The sequence below is a fragment of the Oreochromis aureus genome, linkage group 13, assembly GCF_013358895.1.
Source record: "Oreochromis aureus strain Israel breed Guangdong linkage group 13, ZZ_aureus, whole genome shotgun sequence".
Lineage (NCBI taxonomy): Eukaryota > Metazoa > Chordata > Actinopteri > Cichliformes > Cichlidae > Oreochromis > Oreochromis aureus.
The window spans coordinates 31,156,354-31,173,086 of record NC_052954.1 but is presented as its reverse complement, the minus strand read 5'-3'; the positions used below and the strand labels follow the sequence as shown (position 1 = coordinate 31,173,086).

General features: G+C 39.7%; 1 long non-coding RNA gene across 1 annotated transcript; it reads left to right on the top strand.

Moving 5' to 3' along the window:
• Nucleotides 1-3,996: 3,996 nt before the first annotated feature.
• LOC120443204 lies at nt 3,997-4,660 on the top strand. The gene is made up of 3 exons (XR_005615229.1): nt 3,997-4,143; nt 4,240-4,361; nt 4,451-4,660. It is a non-coding gene; the product is annotated as an uncharacterized LOC120443204 (long non-coding RNA).
• The last annotated feature ends 12,073 nt before the right edge of the window (nt 4,661-16,733 follow it).

Genomic DNA, 16,733 nt, shown 5'->3' with positions numbered 1-16,733 from the left:
CTTGTACCACTGATGCAAAACTCTTGGCTTTGATCCTTCATCCGCTGCTGTGAGACCAAATCAAACAGGAACATTTTGGAATGTAAAACCAACCACTGAGATGTAACATGCAAAGCTACTGTGCAAAACTGTGAGCCTGAATAATCACAAGAGTTACAAAATGTTTCTAATCAACTCCATTTTAAGACATTTCAAGACTTTCTGTGTAACACAGACGTAAGCAAAGTCTTTAAAATATCAGCAGCAGTGTGCAAAATAGAAGGACTAATTCTATTTTTATACATATTGTTTTTGTTCCTTTTGTCAACATTTGTATTGGTAAGGCGTTCGTCATTTCCATGGTGTTAATTTGCATGAAATGTATCAGTGTGGAGGCTTTAACAATAGCTATGTAGAGCAAATGTTCATAAAATAAGCTATTTTATCTCAAAATGAAACAAAGGTGCTTTGCTTCTCAGGTGTACTTGATTATTCTTTGAAGATTTACGTCTATTGTTTACTTATTTCTTAAAAATTTGTGAACGGGTTCAGTTTGATACATCTTCTGTATGGAGTGGATGTAACTTGTAATATTTTTTGGGATTCCAGATCAGTAAGTGGCAACACATATCCTGAAACCTGTTTTTTTGTTGATTATGCAAACAACTCAAACCCAGAATGAATTTCCGTTGCCCTCATTTTATTTGTTTGTCTTCGGCCCTCCATCTCAGCCTTTTCCTCAGCTCCGAAAATTGGTGTTGTTTGTGCATAGATCTTCTGTTATCTCATTAAGCCCTCCAAACACTCAAGCAGCCTGAAGCCTCCATTATTCTTTTTATCTCTGATTAGGGATTCTATTAAAAAAGTAAATGAGGTCTGTAGGGTCCTTGTTTTCACCATCTTTTTTTCCCCAACAAAATTTGTCATAGCCACATGTTTAGGCTTGGTAAATGTACACTGATTTAGAAAGACTCATATGAGTGAAAACTAAAAGCTGTTCATATTGCTTTTCATCTAAACTTGTGAGTCATCGCAAATACTGATGGAATCAAACAAGTTCAGACTCACTTTCACAGCTCTTTGACATGCACTGAGCAGCTATATCCAAGGCTTCGATACAAAATTGAAAAGTGAGAAATTTTTTTTTGAGTCAGTAACACCTATGATATTCACTAGAAAAAGATCCATTAAAAGAGTATGGTTGCATCAAGACAATAACAAAAGAGTTGCAGTATAAGAGTGGTGCGGGGGCTAAGCTGAAATGAAATAAAACATGTAGCATTTGTGACAGATGTAGCACTTAGAATGAAATGACAAGAATTAAAACTGCCATAGAGCTATAGTATAGATCATACAAAGACCCTATGCAAGTTAGACGCAGTTGCAACCCATAGTGTGGTGAATGGAATGCTTTAGATTGATAACTGTTTCTTTACACAGAAAAACATCATTACTACAATTCTTTCTTTTACTATTTTTACATTCTGTTACTATTCCTATTCTTACACTCAGCATGGACTCTTAAATCCCATAAAATTTCATCAGCAGAAATTCAATTTCATGGGTCAATGTCAGAAAAAAATACTAGATGGCAGTTGTTTTTTTAATGACAACATAATGTTGTTGTTAACCAAGTGTATTACTTTGTTCTGCAGTATTAGACAATAATACAGGCAGATGTGTATATTTTGTAACTCAGAGAAAAGGGTTCAAGTGAATTCCCTGAATTGATAAAAACACAAGCCTTTCCATTTAGGATATAAACTGATGCATCAGGATGATCTGGCAGTGCTACACAAAGCACCTTAACCTATTACCTTTCACTTAGCTGAAGTTTTTAATACTGCATTCAAAAATGACTCAAACCTACTATCAGTAAATATTGTGGTTGGCATATCTTGTCAATACATTTGTACTTTCTTTAATAAAAAAAAAAAGATCAGTGCTTTATTTCTCAAATAACATGGGGGAAAAAGGGTGAATACACTTCACTCAATCCTAACAGGCATCAAAGCTATTGATCCGTAAAACTGGAGAAGTGTAGGCGAATTATCGAGAGATGGTTGCCCCACATATAACACATTCAGTTGCATAAACACAGACGCATTGTTACAATAGGGATCCTTATCTTTCTCATGTGAGTGTTCTGTGGTGGTTGCCATGGTTCCTTTGCATGTCGTGGTTTTACTAATGAAGGGAAGAAACAGTTGGGGTCTGTTCACTGACATGGGTCGCCTACCCACTTAATTACCCTTAGAGATGCCCCAACAGACTTTCTTACCAGGTTTTTAAGGAGGTCTTGGTTAGTGGACTAAGTGGAAGTGGAGCTGCATCTGCAGCATCTGAGGGTAACTAGGTACAGGAAGAAGGTGTGATTGAGCATGTTTTTGGGACCATCTAGACATGGAAATGAAGATAATAGCAAGATGAAGATGAATGAATGAAATGGAGACATAATGAGAGACAGAGAGACTACATATCTGGAAGAGCGAGTTGAACTCAGTGAAAATGCAAAAGTGAACCAATGCTGACATTTTACATTAACCCTCATTCATATCACAATGTGATTCTGTGTGCTGCTTTGTACTGAAAGCTGAGCCCCAAAATTATAATAGAACGGACTGAGGAGCAGCCCTGGCACACACACACTAATCACACCCACACAGCTATCTGCTGTACCCCTCCAAATATCCACTCTTGTTTCAAATGCACTCCAGTATCAAGTTCATTTCAATGAAAACTCTTTCAAGTCAAAGCCAGTCTATGTGGTAAATGAAGAAAGTGGAGTATTCCATCAAACACATTTTCACACTTTGATCTTCCTGACAGCTTTTGGCAGCAGAGAGAGGGACTATGTGTCTGGAGTGTGTGTGTCTGTGTCTATCTGTTTAATAAAAAAAAAAAATGATAGTGGAGAGTATTCAGGGAAAATCAACAGCAGACCAATTCCCAGCTCAACATCTCTCTGTACAAGCAAAAGGATTATAATATTTTTTATGAACATCTGAACATAATGGACAAATTGAAAAATATTTTTTTGCATTTTGGCTTTCTGGATTCTTCTTTTGTTGCTTTTCTTCCCTGTTGACACCCTGAAACTCAGAAAAGCCTTTCCCACATCTTTCATACCTCATGTTCCCACCTCCTGCTGGCCTTCTTTCTTCCTCTTCTTCCATCCATCACTGTCCCTCCTCATCTCCTTTTCCCCATCTCCCTCTAGTTCATTGAGCGGTGAGTTTTGAGAATATTTAATGTGCCACTCTGTCTAGAAAGTGTTGGCTGCAGTATGGAGGGACAGTCTAGATAAGCTGGAAAGTTAGGTGTTCTCTGATTTTGCATGCTATTAACACCTTTTAAGCAAAGACACAATTACAGATGTAAACTCATTTCCCCCCTCTTTCCTCATGTATGCTTTGGTGGACACTTTGCACTTGAACAGGTTTAAACACGTATTTCTGCATGTGCTAAAAACATGCTACATGGGATCTGAAAGACAATGTTTAGCACCAAAACTGCACTGCTTTTACCATTTTCTCCTTCCAAAAATGATCACAAAAAAGAAGCAAATACTGTGGCACTGAAAAATGCAAATAAAGAGTCAGTCTGTCAGTCAACATAACACTTCTTATCTTGATTCTGGCCTTTAATGAGACTAAATAGCCTACAGCGATACGAGTTGGGCCTTCTTCTGAAGGAGAAAGTGACAGCTGAATACGCCCTGACACCAAATGAAGAAATAATGAAACTTTAACTAGCTAAAGAAATCTGTTTAGCAAGTCATTAGCCATTGTGCTGTTAACCACAAACAATTACAAGTAAACAAATTATGCATTTTTGTGATGAACCACAATGCATACGCTGCATGTGAGAGTGTATGCATATGCATAGTGTGCAAACCGCTACCAAACAGCCATTGGTGGTGTGTGAGAGGCAGATGTTGTCCAAGATAAGGACAATGTTGGATAATACCTCCCACTATTAGGAGTGGGTGGTATGTGTGTTGGTGTTTTTGGGGTTTGTTTTCCTTTTTCGGCACAGGTAGGCGGGGGGCGGTGTTTGACGGCATGCCGGCACACCTGCGGCGCATCGGACGTCATCAGTGGGAGCATTTAGGGAGCTGAGTGATGGACGTCTGATGTCGGATTATTGTCGTTCCCATAAGTGGTAACAGTGCTGTTGCAAGTTTAGTCTGTTGGTTCCGAGCGCCTGAGCTACATGTTTTAAGATTCATCTCCTGTTTGCTTTTTTTCTCTGCACCAGCCTGTCTCGCCGCCTGCTCGCCTGCCTGTTTCTTTGTGCGTGGGCCCATTTTTGGATCTATGACAGAGACTTACCTGGCGCTGGCCTGCGATCGTTGTTACTTCTGTATCCTGGTGTTTCAAGTAAGCTCTCCAACTCTCTCCGTTCGTTTCAGTTTCATTCTCGATTCTCGCCGGTTATCCGCTAATTCTGTTTTGTCCCTCATTCTCAGGTAGCTCTGGTTTGCCCATCTATCTGTCTGCATACCCTGGCTCCGTTTCATTCCCCCTCGGCTCTGTTTATTTGCACATTTACCTAGTCATTGTATATAGCCCCGTCCCCCTGTAAATATTTCCTGACCACTGTTAATAAATCTGCTTCACCGCTGTTCTGTGCTTGTGTGTGTTTCTGCCACTGAATCCATTTGTTTAAATGCACCTAACACCCACCCACTCCATGACATGCTGGCTAGTCACAGGAGTGTTCAGTGAGTGACTGAGTTGACCAAAAAGCACCACTGACCGACACAGGAAATCATTCCTACCTGTGGCCATCTCCCTGTACAACTCCTCCATCTAACACAGTGTGAACACTGCAATAGTTACATCCTTTTTACACACGCTCTTTTCTATTCTGTAATATACTTGTCAATTTTCTTGATATTTATTTATAATCACCTCTGTTAATCCTTGATATTTAGAACTGAGTGATCTGTATATATTAGTACTATTTCTTAAATGTGTAAAATCTGTAACATATTGTATTGTTTGGAGTTTAGTCTGTTACTGTTACTATTTTTAGAATTTCTTCTTGGAGCAACTGTAACCCACATAATTTCCTTAGGGATTAATAAAGTATTCTGATTCTGATTGTTTCAGGATACATGACCTGCCATCCAATGACACATCTGCTTACCTCTATCTTTTGCTTGTTTCTCCTCTTCTCTTTTTTCTAAACTGAGCACCTGATGGCTTTGAACTTTTCTTGTCCATCTTCCATTGGTTTTAATTTTGCACTCCAGTATGAACACCCATCCCCCAACTTGAGGATCACCACAACATAACCTAGTACACCTATACCTTAGTTCACAGATTCACTTTGTCTAGGGTTTATTTCTGGGATTTTGCACAACCCAGGATTCAAATCATGAATACATAATGGGCTTGGATTTACAACATTATGACTGAAATGTGCTCTATTTGGAAGCAGCAGGGCCCCTCCCCTTTCGACGGGTTGTGTGTGAGACTTTAAATCATCAAACAGTAAAATATACATTTTAAATTGTTATTGATCCCTTTACCCCTGGTCCTAAAGTGTATATTTATTTTCTTACTCTTCTTATATTTATTGTTTGTTTACTTGCACTGCTGTAACTGGAGCCTCGTTGTCTCGTCTCTCTATATACTGGACTGTATATAGCGATAAAGTTTACTTTGACTTCAGCAGAGAGCAGGCGCACTGAGGGCTCTCGCGCTCACTTTTCGCGTATAGAATTTCAAAAAAACATCGGTGCAAATTATAAGTCTGTATCATAATGTCTGGTGGTTTCGTGTTTGTTGTTTTGTTTTTATTTTGTTTTATTTTGCGAGTTGGTTATTAGATGCTGCTCCAGCCAGCCAGAGAATCCCCCGCCGCCCCGCCCTCTCCTTCCTGTGCAGCAAGCAGCAGGCGCACCTCGCAAACGGAGGGCGCCCTTACTCCCAGCAAATGGGCGATAGAAAACCGATTGATGCCTATGACATTCCCAATATGCGCTGGCTGACGTCGGGGAAGCATGAGTACGAGCAAAAAAAATTATTATTTTTTTTTGCCAATGTCCGCGATGCCGCCCCGGGCAACCGCCCGTATCGCCCGTATCTAAAACCGCTACTGCTTCCAAGTGACTTTTTCTGTGTCAGCTGACTGCAGGTTTCCAATCTTATAGGCAATACATTTGCATAATGACTGAAACTAGCACCACTGGCGTAGTTTCATTGCTTAGCCTGGTAAAAATCAGTGTCAAGACTCAGCGACTTAAGGGCAGTGCATGTGATTAATCATCTTCATTTTCTTCACTTCATATCTTCATATTGACATTTTTTAACCAGTAATTTCAGTCTCAAATATTTAAATGTAAGCTAAGGAAAGCCATAACTGCAAATCTGACCAAAAAAACCAAAACAAAAAAACCCCAAAAAACAAAGGTTAAAACCAATCTATCCTCTTAGTACAAAAGGACAAGACACTGTGTCCTGCCAAGAACTATGATAATGTATTGCTTTAATACACAATTAAAATTGAAGTGATTTTTTTCTAGACTTACTGAATTTCTCTTACAATGAGATTGCATCATGTAAACGGCTTCTTTTATGGACAAGCTCATGATGGACCAACTTTACTCAAACATCAGACAAAACACTCATTTATTATTCCATACACTGAAAATACGAAAAAACACCCTATAAGTTATGTGACAGACAGTTTGAAATGTCCTCAAAGGAGTTCACATTGGGAGTCAAGTGGAGAGGTGGTTTACAAAACACCTGAGACTGGAGTTTAAGGCTACGTCCACACGTACCCGGGTATTTTTGAAAACGGAGATTTTTCTATGCGTTTGCACCTTTCGTCCACACGTAAACGGCGTTTTCGGTCACTGAAAACGGAGATTTCTAAAAACGCCTGCCAGGGTGGATATTTTCGAAAACTCCGTTTTTGCATTTACGTGGACAAGAAAAACGGAGAAAACGCAGCGTCAAAGGTGTGCGCCTTTTTTGACGTCACACTGTGCGCCACGTTATTGTTTCGGTGAAATGAATTTCTACAATACTGTTACTGTTAATTGTACTCGCTGCAGTGTTTAAATGCTTACATATACACACACAGTTACTGTCCCTCCACACATAGGACTCGGTTCTGCTTCTATGCCCCATCCTTGTTTACTATTTCCTACCGAGGCTTCTAGACTTCTGATTGGCCAACATTTCTACACGGTTAGGAATATATCGCCACCTGTTGCTTTGGCATGTTCCTAGCAGCGTTTTCACGTTTTCACGTCTTCACTCCGCACGAGCCTTGTGCTTGCGCTGAGCAGAGCAGCAGCACAGGAACAGAATCGAAGGGAAAGAGAGAGAAAGAGAGCCAGGGACAACAATGTCACATTAGAAAGGTATAGTAATCATCCACAACTATTTTCAGTTACGGATGATAAAGGATTCAGAAAGTTTATTCATGCAGGCCATTATGACAGAGAATGTGCATCTTCTTTTTGTTTTGCATATTTTAATTTATATTTTATTGTGTTGTGGTTTGCAGTGTTTTGTGTTGTTTCACTTTAAATTTGTTTAAAAGGAAAAAGCTGAAAATTTAAATAGTTAAAAGTTGTTTTGTATTATATAATTTATTTATTACATTTTATGTGGAGTGAATAAATAAAAGTATACTTACGCTGGCCCCTACAGACAAAGCACGTACAAACTCCAAAACACAACGGAAGTGCTCCAGGATGCTAGGGGCAGTGTTGAGCTTTTGTTACCTAGTGGCTACACAAGCCAGGAAGTACCAACGACTGGATTTAGTGTGGTAGTAACAGGTAAATGAACATTTTTTCAAAATTATTTGAATGTATATGAGTGTTTGTGTATAAATACTAGAGATGGACCGATCTGATATTACGTATCGGTCCGATACTGACGTAAATTACTGGATCGGATATCAGAGAGAAATAAAAAAATGTAATCTGATCCTTTAAATATCAAAAAAGCACCTCACAAAACTTGCAGGGCTGTGTGTATTTGTAGCCTCGCTACCAAACCAGCATTTCATCTCCGAGGAAGTTATCCCAGAGAGAAGTAAAGCAAGTGTGTAAGTTCATCTCTGAATGTTTGTAAAGCGTTCCCGCGTTAAGCTTAACAACCGATATATGGAGCGACTGCCTCTCCCTCACCTTCCTGCAGCTACTTCAATCATGAAACTGCTTAATGATCAGCTGATCGGCTTTTCTGTCGCGAGTCTGTCTCTCTTGTCTGTTTTTGGCCCACTTTGCACCAGAAAGAGGAAACCAGCGGCTGAACAACAGCAGCACGTTTAAGCTTGATAAGCTGTTGTTAGAATTTATTTAATATTACTTTCTACACCAGGATCCTTTTCTACCAGCTGACGGCTGGTAACTGTGCAGGGGCGGATCTAGCAAAATTTAGCCAGGGGGGCCGATAGGGCATTAACAGGGAAAAGGGGGCACAAAGACATACTTTTCTTTCTTATTCTCATTTAAAATGTCTAGTTTTCATTAAATAATTATCTGAATCTTACACTCAAAGTTTTAATCTTATGTAAAACATATAGAAGTCCATTACTGTACATAGTAACTGTTAAGTCTAATATACCCTAGTAAGCTATACTACTTTTTCCTTTTGGAAGATACCATCTGTGCAGTTTGCAATTCTGTAGAATAAAGATGTTGAATCTATTTAATTTTTCTTGAAAAATGATTTATTTCTGTGAATTTTTTTCCCCCACACTACATCAAATTAAAGTTGATTACGTCGATTAAGCATCATGAGGTGGAGGGTGGGGGGTGGTTCCCTATTTTTTTTTGCTGGGAGTTTGCAACCCTATTAGTTAGGTTGCTTAATATTTCTGCTAATACTCTTTAAAATACCAGAGTAGGAAGGATGGAGTAGGTTTAAGTTTATTAGATTGATCAGTATTGCTGAACTATGACATATTTTGGGTGCAGTGTATTTTTTTTTTTTTTTGTACATACAGGTATAACAGAATAGCTTTAGTGTTGTTGTTTATTTAAACTTGAGTATGAACTTGTACAAAATGCAGCAAGATATTAAAAAAAAAACTGTTTTATTGATTAAAAAACACACTATATCGGATTCATATCGGTATCGGCAGATATCCAAATTTATGATATCGGTATCGGACAAAAAAAAGTGGTATCGTGCCATCTCTAATAAATACACAAACAATACACATATTTCAATTGTGTAATTTAAGTGATCTAGGTAGCTCTGCTTTGGAAGTTTAGTTAACGCAAACAATGTGTTTTGAAGTTTGTACGTGCTTTGTCTCTAGGGGCCACCGTATGTATGTATGTATGTATGTATATATATATATATATATAGAGAGAGAGAGAGAGAGAGAGAGAGAGAGATTTAAAAAAAAAAAAAATTTTTTTTTCTTTTTTTACATTAGTAATTCCTTTTGTGCATAATTTTATATTGTTGTTGATAATAAATTAAAGCAACAAAACAACCTGAAGAGCCGGTTGGGAGCAGAGCCGAAAGAGCCGGTTCTCTAAAAAGAGCTGGAATTCCCATCACTAACTTGTAGGGAACTGTTAAATGCATCTCACAAAACTCAGATTTCAGATTTTATTTTTTGTTATTTTACTATTTCATGACTGCTACTTGTTAATTGTTAAATATGAGTATCATATTAAGCCATATAAAGTGTCACAATGTGTTAGGCAGAGGACTCACTCGCTGGACTCTGAAGTTTAGAGAGATGGTGAAGGACTTAATTACAATGTGGCAGCAGGTGAGGATATATACATATATACAGTGGAACAGGTAACACAGGGCTCTAGGGGGTGGAGGGTCCGAAGGTGAGGAAAGGTCCAGCGCAGGCACACATGCTCCTCTTTTGCACAGTCCGTGACTCACTCAGGCAGTCCAATCCAGAACGCTCATGCTCACTGACACACATCCACAGGAAGCAGGAGAGACAGGCAGGGAATCCGAGACGCCTGTACACAAACTAAAACAACATTAGGAGGAAACTCTGGGAAATCACAAAAGATACTCAAGAGGCTAGGCTACAATGACGCTAGGTAGTGCAATGATCCAGCAAGGAAACAGCATCTCCTGCAAACTTAAGTTGTCTGCCAGGAATAATACTTGTGATGAGAAGCCAGAGCAGAATCAGTGTGAACGAGCCACAGGTGTGCATTGGGGGCGGGTTAGGAGGCGGGGAAGCAAAGTCCAGTTCCGCCATGATGGGCGAGGCAAAGAGAAAAACACACCACACCCTCTCCAGATCCTGGGAACCATGGCATAAAGAAACTAAAGCTGTAGAGAAAAAAAAACTGACTTTAAACTTTTCAAACGTTAAGAGATTATTATTGGTATAAAATTTGCTCCAAGTGTCTTGTGTTGACTTAAATGCAGTTTTATTCTTTGCTCAGCTAGTAGCAGCTACATGTTAACTGCTCCTTTAAGGATTCTGGTCTGGTTTATGTATTCTGGTCTTCTGCCCATTTAGTGCCTTAGAAACCAGTAGCAACAGTTTCTCTTTTCTCAGTTTAGATTGCAGCTATTCAAGGCAATGCTTTGTTTTACATTTAATGGGCATTTAAGACAGAGTTTTGTATTTCATCTGATGTGCCACAGTGTATTTCAAAAGTGCCCCAGAAGTGATTTAAAGCAATGTCACCGGCCCACAGCCAGCATTTAACACATCAGTAAGTCATATTATCAGTCTTTTCCCCCCACCTTACTGGCACACCTGTGTTCAATCAGTAACCAGTCTCTTCAGAACATATAAACATGTTTAGCTTTTTTTTTTACCTCTCACTTGCCAGATTGTTTTGAGTTATTATGTAACCTTTCCAGTCATTATGACTCTTTTATCTAGTGTTTTCTAGTCTACAGCCTTTGGATTTTTTCATAGATTTCTGGGCTTCTTCTCATTTTGCCCCAGCTTCTTTAGATAGACATGCAGTTAGTGGGGTTAAGTTAATTGATGATTCTAAATTGCACATAGGTGTGAATGTCTCCCTGTGATAGACTGGTGACCTGTCCAGGAACTGGGATAGTCTCCAGCTCCTCCCCCTGCGACCCTCAATTCAATAAGTGGAAGAGAATGGATGGATTATATAGAGACAATGGGGAAATGAAAACAGGCTCAAGTATCAGTAGGAACAGCTTGGTTATGTATTATGGCCAACACTGTGGCCAGTGAGCTTTTGAAAACAGCTCAAAAGAGGCAAACCTTCAAACCATCTCCCCAACTTTAAACATTACTTTTCTGACTCACACCAAATGTAGCTATAGAGGTCTGTACGCATGTCACATAATGACTCTCACATTATGCTTAACAACAACTGTTGGTCCACTTGTGATTGGCACATCATCCAGAGGCAACATAAAGTCTTTCTTCCACCCTCAAACTGAGCTGTCAATCAAACTGGAACAGGGCAGCACTGCAATATGCGCGCTGAAAATAGACTGTCGTCACCTCAGGGCTGTCAAGGGATACACAGAACATAATGTACAGGTAGCCACAGAACTGAGAAGCCACATTCACCAATGCAGTCTGTGGTATTGTGGGATAAAGCTAGCGGCTTGTCGCTCCTCAGGTGTAAAGTTTGAAAGCCTCCCATCATTGCACTTTTAGCCATGACTCAGTCCCTTTGTGCTTCACATTGTAAAGTAGATGTCCTGCAAAAATCGAGCCTTGCGGTACTTCAAGCAGGCACAAAAGTAATATTAACCTCACTCCCTTCAGCCATCTATGCTTGCAACCTATGTCTTCTAATAGACGTCCCATATAAACACAGTCAGTAAGCAGCAAATCTGAACTCTGCTTTCAGACATTTAACTCACTCTCACTCACTCACTCTCCGCAATTTAGAATTTTGAATGTTTTCTTAACATATGTCTGTCTTAACACATATCTGAAAACAGGCAATCAGGACAGTTTCTTGTTTGTACATGTATGCTTCAGACAAGTCACAATTTTTTGTGCTTTCTCTTCTTGGTTAGCCCATATTATTTTAGTTGTGGAAGTGGGAAATAAACAGAGTTGGTTGTTTTTTTTCTCTTGCTTCCTTAAAAAAGAGTATTTAAAAGTAGAATGGGAGGCAGAGCCTTTAGTTTAAACCTTTAGGCTTAAAACTTTCCTTTTTGCTAAAGCATATAGTTAGGGCTGGATCGGGTGACCCTGAATCCTCCTTTATTTACGCTGCAATAGTTGTTGGCCGCTGGGGGATTCCCATGATGCATTGAGTATTTCTTCTTCAATCACCTTTCTCACTCACTATGTGTTAATAGACCTCTCTGCATTGAATCATGCTGTGGAAGAGAGACAGAGATTAATAACAAGTATGTCTTTTGTCCTGTTTTCCTTCTCTCACCCCAACCGGTCACGGCAGTTGGCCCCGCCCCTCCCTGTGCCTGGTTCTCCTCGAGGGTTTCTTCCTGTTAAAAGGGAGTTTTTCCTTCCCACTGTCACCAAAGTGCTTGCTCATAGGGGGTCATATGACTGTTGGGTTGTTCTCTGTATGTATTATTGTAGCGTCTACCTTACAATATAAATTGCCTTGATGTGACTGTTGTTGTGATTTGGTGCTGTATAAGTAAAACTGAATTGAATTTAATTTAAATAACAAGAGCTATACTATGCATCTTCAACATTTTGTTTGTACCACACAGTATGAATTATCTACTGATTTGTTCTCTTGTCAGACTCAAGTGCCTAAGCAGAGTAAATTTACTTTTTCCTTTAATTTTTGAAAATGTGTTTTATTACAAAAGGCTTAAATAAAATTGGAGCCACTGAAAACAGAACTCTGTATTAAAATTCCACAACCCTTTGATTTAAACCACAAGTCTGCTCTTTGATTGCAACGTGATTGTTTCTTTCAAATTTAATGTGGTGCTTTAAAGAGCCACATTATATAAATATCACTTACCACGATACCTGCTGGTGTTTACATTTTTAAAATCACTCTTACCCCTTGGCATACAACAATAATATTCCGGGAAGTCCTGAATGATGAGTGATTTATGATTCACTGCAAAGTTCAAAACAATATCTGGTGGAGAAATTGTTAAGAGTCTGGGGACAGTTTTAAGTTTTATAGATTTTAGATAATTAAATTTTTTCAAACAGTTGAACTTAGAAAAAAGTTTAAAAAAATAACAGTTTTGAAAAAGTTTATGCTGTACAACACATCCACATTTTGCAGTATTGTATAACTGATTTAAAAATACAGAAGTAGTGCTACATGTTACATGGGGATTGCTCTGAGTTCAGAAATAGCCTCACTGCAAAGCTTTCCGCCATAGGTCAGTTTTATTAATATGCAGTGAAACCAACACTGTGTCTAAGCTCATTTTCATTTCACCTTTATAGCTGAATTATCACAGAACCAAGGACATTTAGCAAAGAATAAAAAAATTTAGATTGCTTCTTGACATAGGTGTCTGAAACTGTCCATGCTGATAACACAGGCCTATCTGTGGAGGAATTTTCTGAGCCATTGTACAAACTTCCAATACCATATTGAACATATATTCACTTGGCATAGTTTAAAGTCTAAATATTCACACACTAGCAAGAATATTCACCGGTGCATTGTTAGATCCGTTTGGACTCTCCACAGAGAACACATAATTTAGACATTTCCCATTGTCATTCTGAGTTTATCCCCAATTCTTTCTCTGTGTTTTTGAGTCATTATTTGTCATTGAGCACAGAGCACATTTTTATTAGCATTACCAACTAGTATGAGTGGACAAATTACCTGATCAGTGGCAGATGGCAGACAGATGGATCCATTCCCCAGAAATTGGTTGACAGCATCAGTGTATCATGTTTGTACTTTGCGAAAACAGGACAATGACAGTTGTTTTGGACACCTAAAGTGAAGTGATCTAATCAACAGCCTATTTAGTGGAAGCATTCATGCTAAGTGATTAATGGAAATAACCTCACTGGGGCAATTTTTTGAATGTCAGATGAATGTACAAGCTCTGTTTGGAGCAATCCTGTTTCCTGATAATGTTTAGATGACTCTGAAGAAACTAATGGAAATTAAAACATACTAAATTGAACCATCCAGTTCCTTTGAATTTACATTAATATTACACAAATCCTCATTTAAATCTGATTATATTATCACTTGGGAAAAAAGAAAAGAAAAAATGTAATTGTCATAAGTGTGGTTTTTTTTCCCGTATAAGAAAGAGCCATTACTAATCAATCCTAATTTGTTATATTTATCTTATGATAGAAAATGCTGCAAGACACCCTTTCTGATAGGAGTGATAGTTCTTGCAGAATACCGACCAATCAATAGGACACGAGCAGCACGCAGAGTAACTGATAGACTACAATTAAAAAGTAATCAGTAATTTTGCAGCATGACTATGTAATCTACAGTTGTGCTAACAATGAGTTGTGCAATACTTACATGCTTCAATCCTTTATAATGATATTGATAATTTTCATAATCCTGTCACCACATCTGGTGTAGCTTTAGCAGGATCTTGGCGGATGGTCTATGTCCACACTGGAAGTGTTCAGGAACAATATTGGCCACCCATGTTTAGCATCACTCACAAATCATTATACTCACAAAAAGATCAATGCAAGGAATTGGAACCAGCCCAATGAGCTGAATGACTTCCGACCGGTGGCACTGACGTCACATCTTATGAAGACTCTAGAGCAGCTCTTCCTCAACCTTCTCCGACCACAGGTACAACATGCCCAGGACCCACTACAGTTCGCATACAAGGCGGATGTCGGAGTGGAGGATGTCATCCTGTACCTCCTACATAGAGCCCACTCACACCTGGACGGGGGGAAAGGCACGGTCAGGATCCTGTTTCTTGACTTTTCCAGTGCCTTTAATACCATCCAGCCCTGTCTGCTCCAGGAAAAACTGAACAGGATGCAGGTGGACCCCTGCCGGGTCGCTTGGATCTCCGACTACCTCACTGACAGACCACAGTACGTCAGGCTGAAGGACATCACGTCTGACACTGTGGTCAGCAGCACAGGAGCACCACAGGGAACTGTGCTGTCCCTTCTTCTCTTCACCCTGTACACCTCTGACTTCTGCTACAACTCTGAATTATGCCATATTCAGAAGTTTGCAGACGACACAGCCATCATGGGGTGTATCTGGGATAATCAGGAAGAGGAGTACAGGAGTCTGGTGAGGAACTTCGTCACATGGAGTCACACAAACCACCTGCAACTCAACACCTCAAAGACCAAGGAACTGGTTGTGGACTTCGGGAGGTCCAGAGAAGGTCCGCTGCCGGTTCAGATAGAGGGGGAGGAGGTGGAGGTGGTCAACAAGTACAAGTACCTCGGGCTGTGGATGGACAACAAACTGGACTGGTCATGCAACACACAGCACCTGTATAAAAAAGCCCAAAGCCGACTGTACTTCCTCAGGAGGCTGAGGTCTTTCAACATCTGCAGGAAGCTCCTGAGGATGTTTTACCAGTCAGTGGTTGCTGGAGTACTTTTCTATGCTGTGGTGTGCTGGGGGAGCAGCACAGCAAAGAAGGACTCATCCAGGCTGGAGAAACTGATCAGGAAGGCTAGCTCTGTGGTCGGCATGAAGCTGGACGCTCATGCCGGTGTCAGTGGCAAAGAAAAGGACACTAAAAAAATTGCTGGACATTATGGACGATGCTGGGCATCCTCTGCACACAGCCATAAACAACCAAAGGAGTCTGTTCAGTGACAGGTTGCTTCTCCCCAAGACAAGAACCAACAGACTTAAAAACTCCTTTGTCCCACACGCCATCAAACTGTTTAACTCCTCTCTGGAGGGGAGAGGGAGGGGAAACAGGGGGACAAAGGAGGGGGGAACAACTAAGCTGTAGTGCCTCTTCACTTCACTGTGCAATACTTTTTGTTAATAGTCAACGGTGCAACAGACTTCAATACTTGAAATGTGCAATTCCCTTGTATTCTTATTCCTATTTATTCTATTTATCCCTTTCGTATATTTTATTTATATATGTCTATATTTATATATGTGTGTATATATATAATATTCTGCTCATTTTCTGTAACTTCTGTCGGTGCTGTGCTTTTGGAAACCGAATTTCCCAGAGGAACCCACCCGAGGGATTAATAAAATTTTATTTTATCTTATCTTAAAGTCCAGTTAATTTGGGCAACTTCTCATCTTCCTCGGTACCTGTACGCTGTGGTGTGCCTCAAGGATCTGTATTAGGCCCTATTCTCTTTTCGCTATATCTGCTCCCTCTTGGAGCAATTTTTGAGAAGTATAATATTGCCTTTCATTGCTATGCTGATGATATACAGATTTATTTTGAGATTACTGATGATCTTGCTATGTCTTTTCACTATTTTCGTGAATGCATGTGTGAGGTTAAAGATTGGTTCAAGAGTAATTCTCTTGTCCTGAACGAAAAGAAAACGGAGATCGTGGTGTTTGATAGTAAATCCTCTCGCGACCAACTGTGTGCTGCTCTGATGCCTTTTGCTAGCTCTCCTTCTGATTATGCCAGTAATTTGGGCATACTACTGGATAGCTCGCTTAAATTTGACAAGCAAGTGTCTGCTGTTGTGAGGTCTAGTTTTAATCAGCTGCGCCTCATTTCTAAGGCTAAGCGCTACATTCCGCACAATGACCTGGAAAAACTCATTCACGCATTCGTGACTTCCAGGTTGGACTACTGCAACTCTCTTTATATTGGCCTTTCCTCCACCCTTCTCGTTAGATTGCAGACTGTCCAGAATGCAGCAGCACGCCT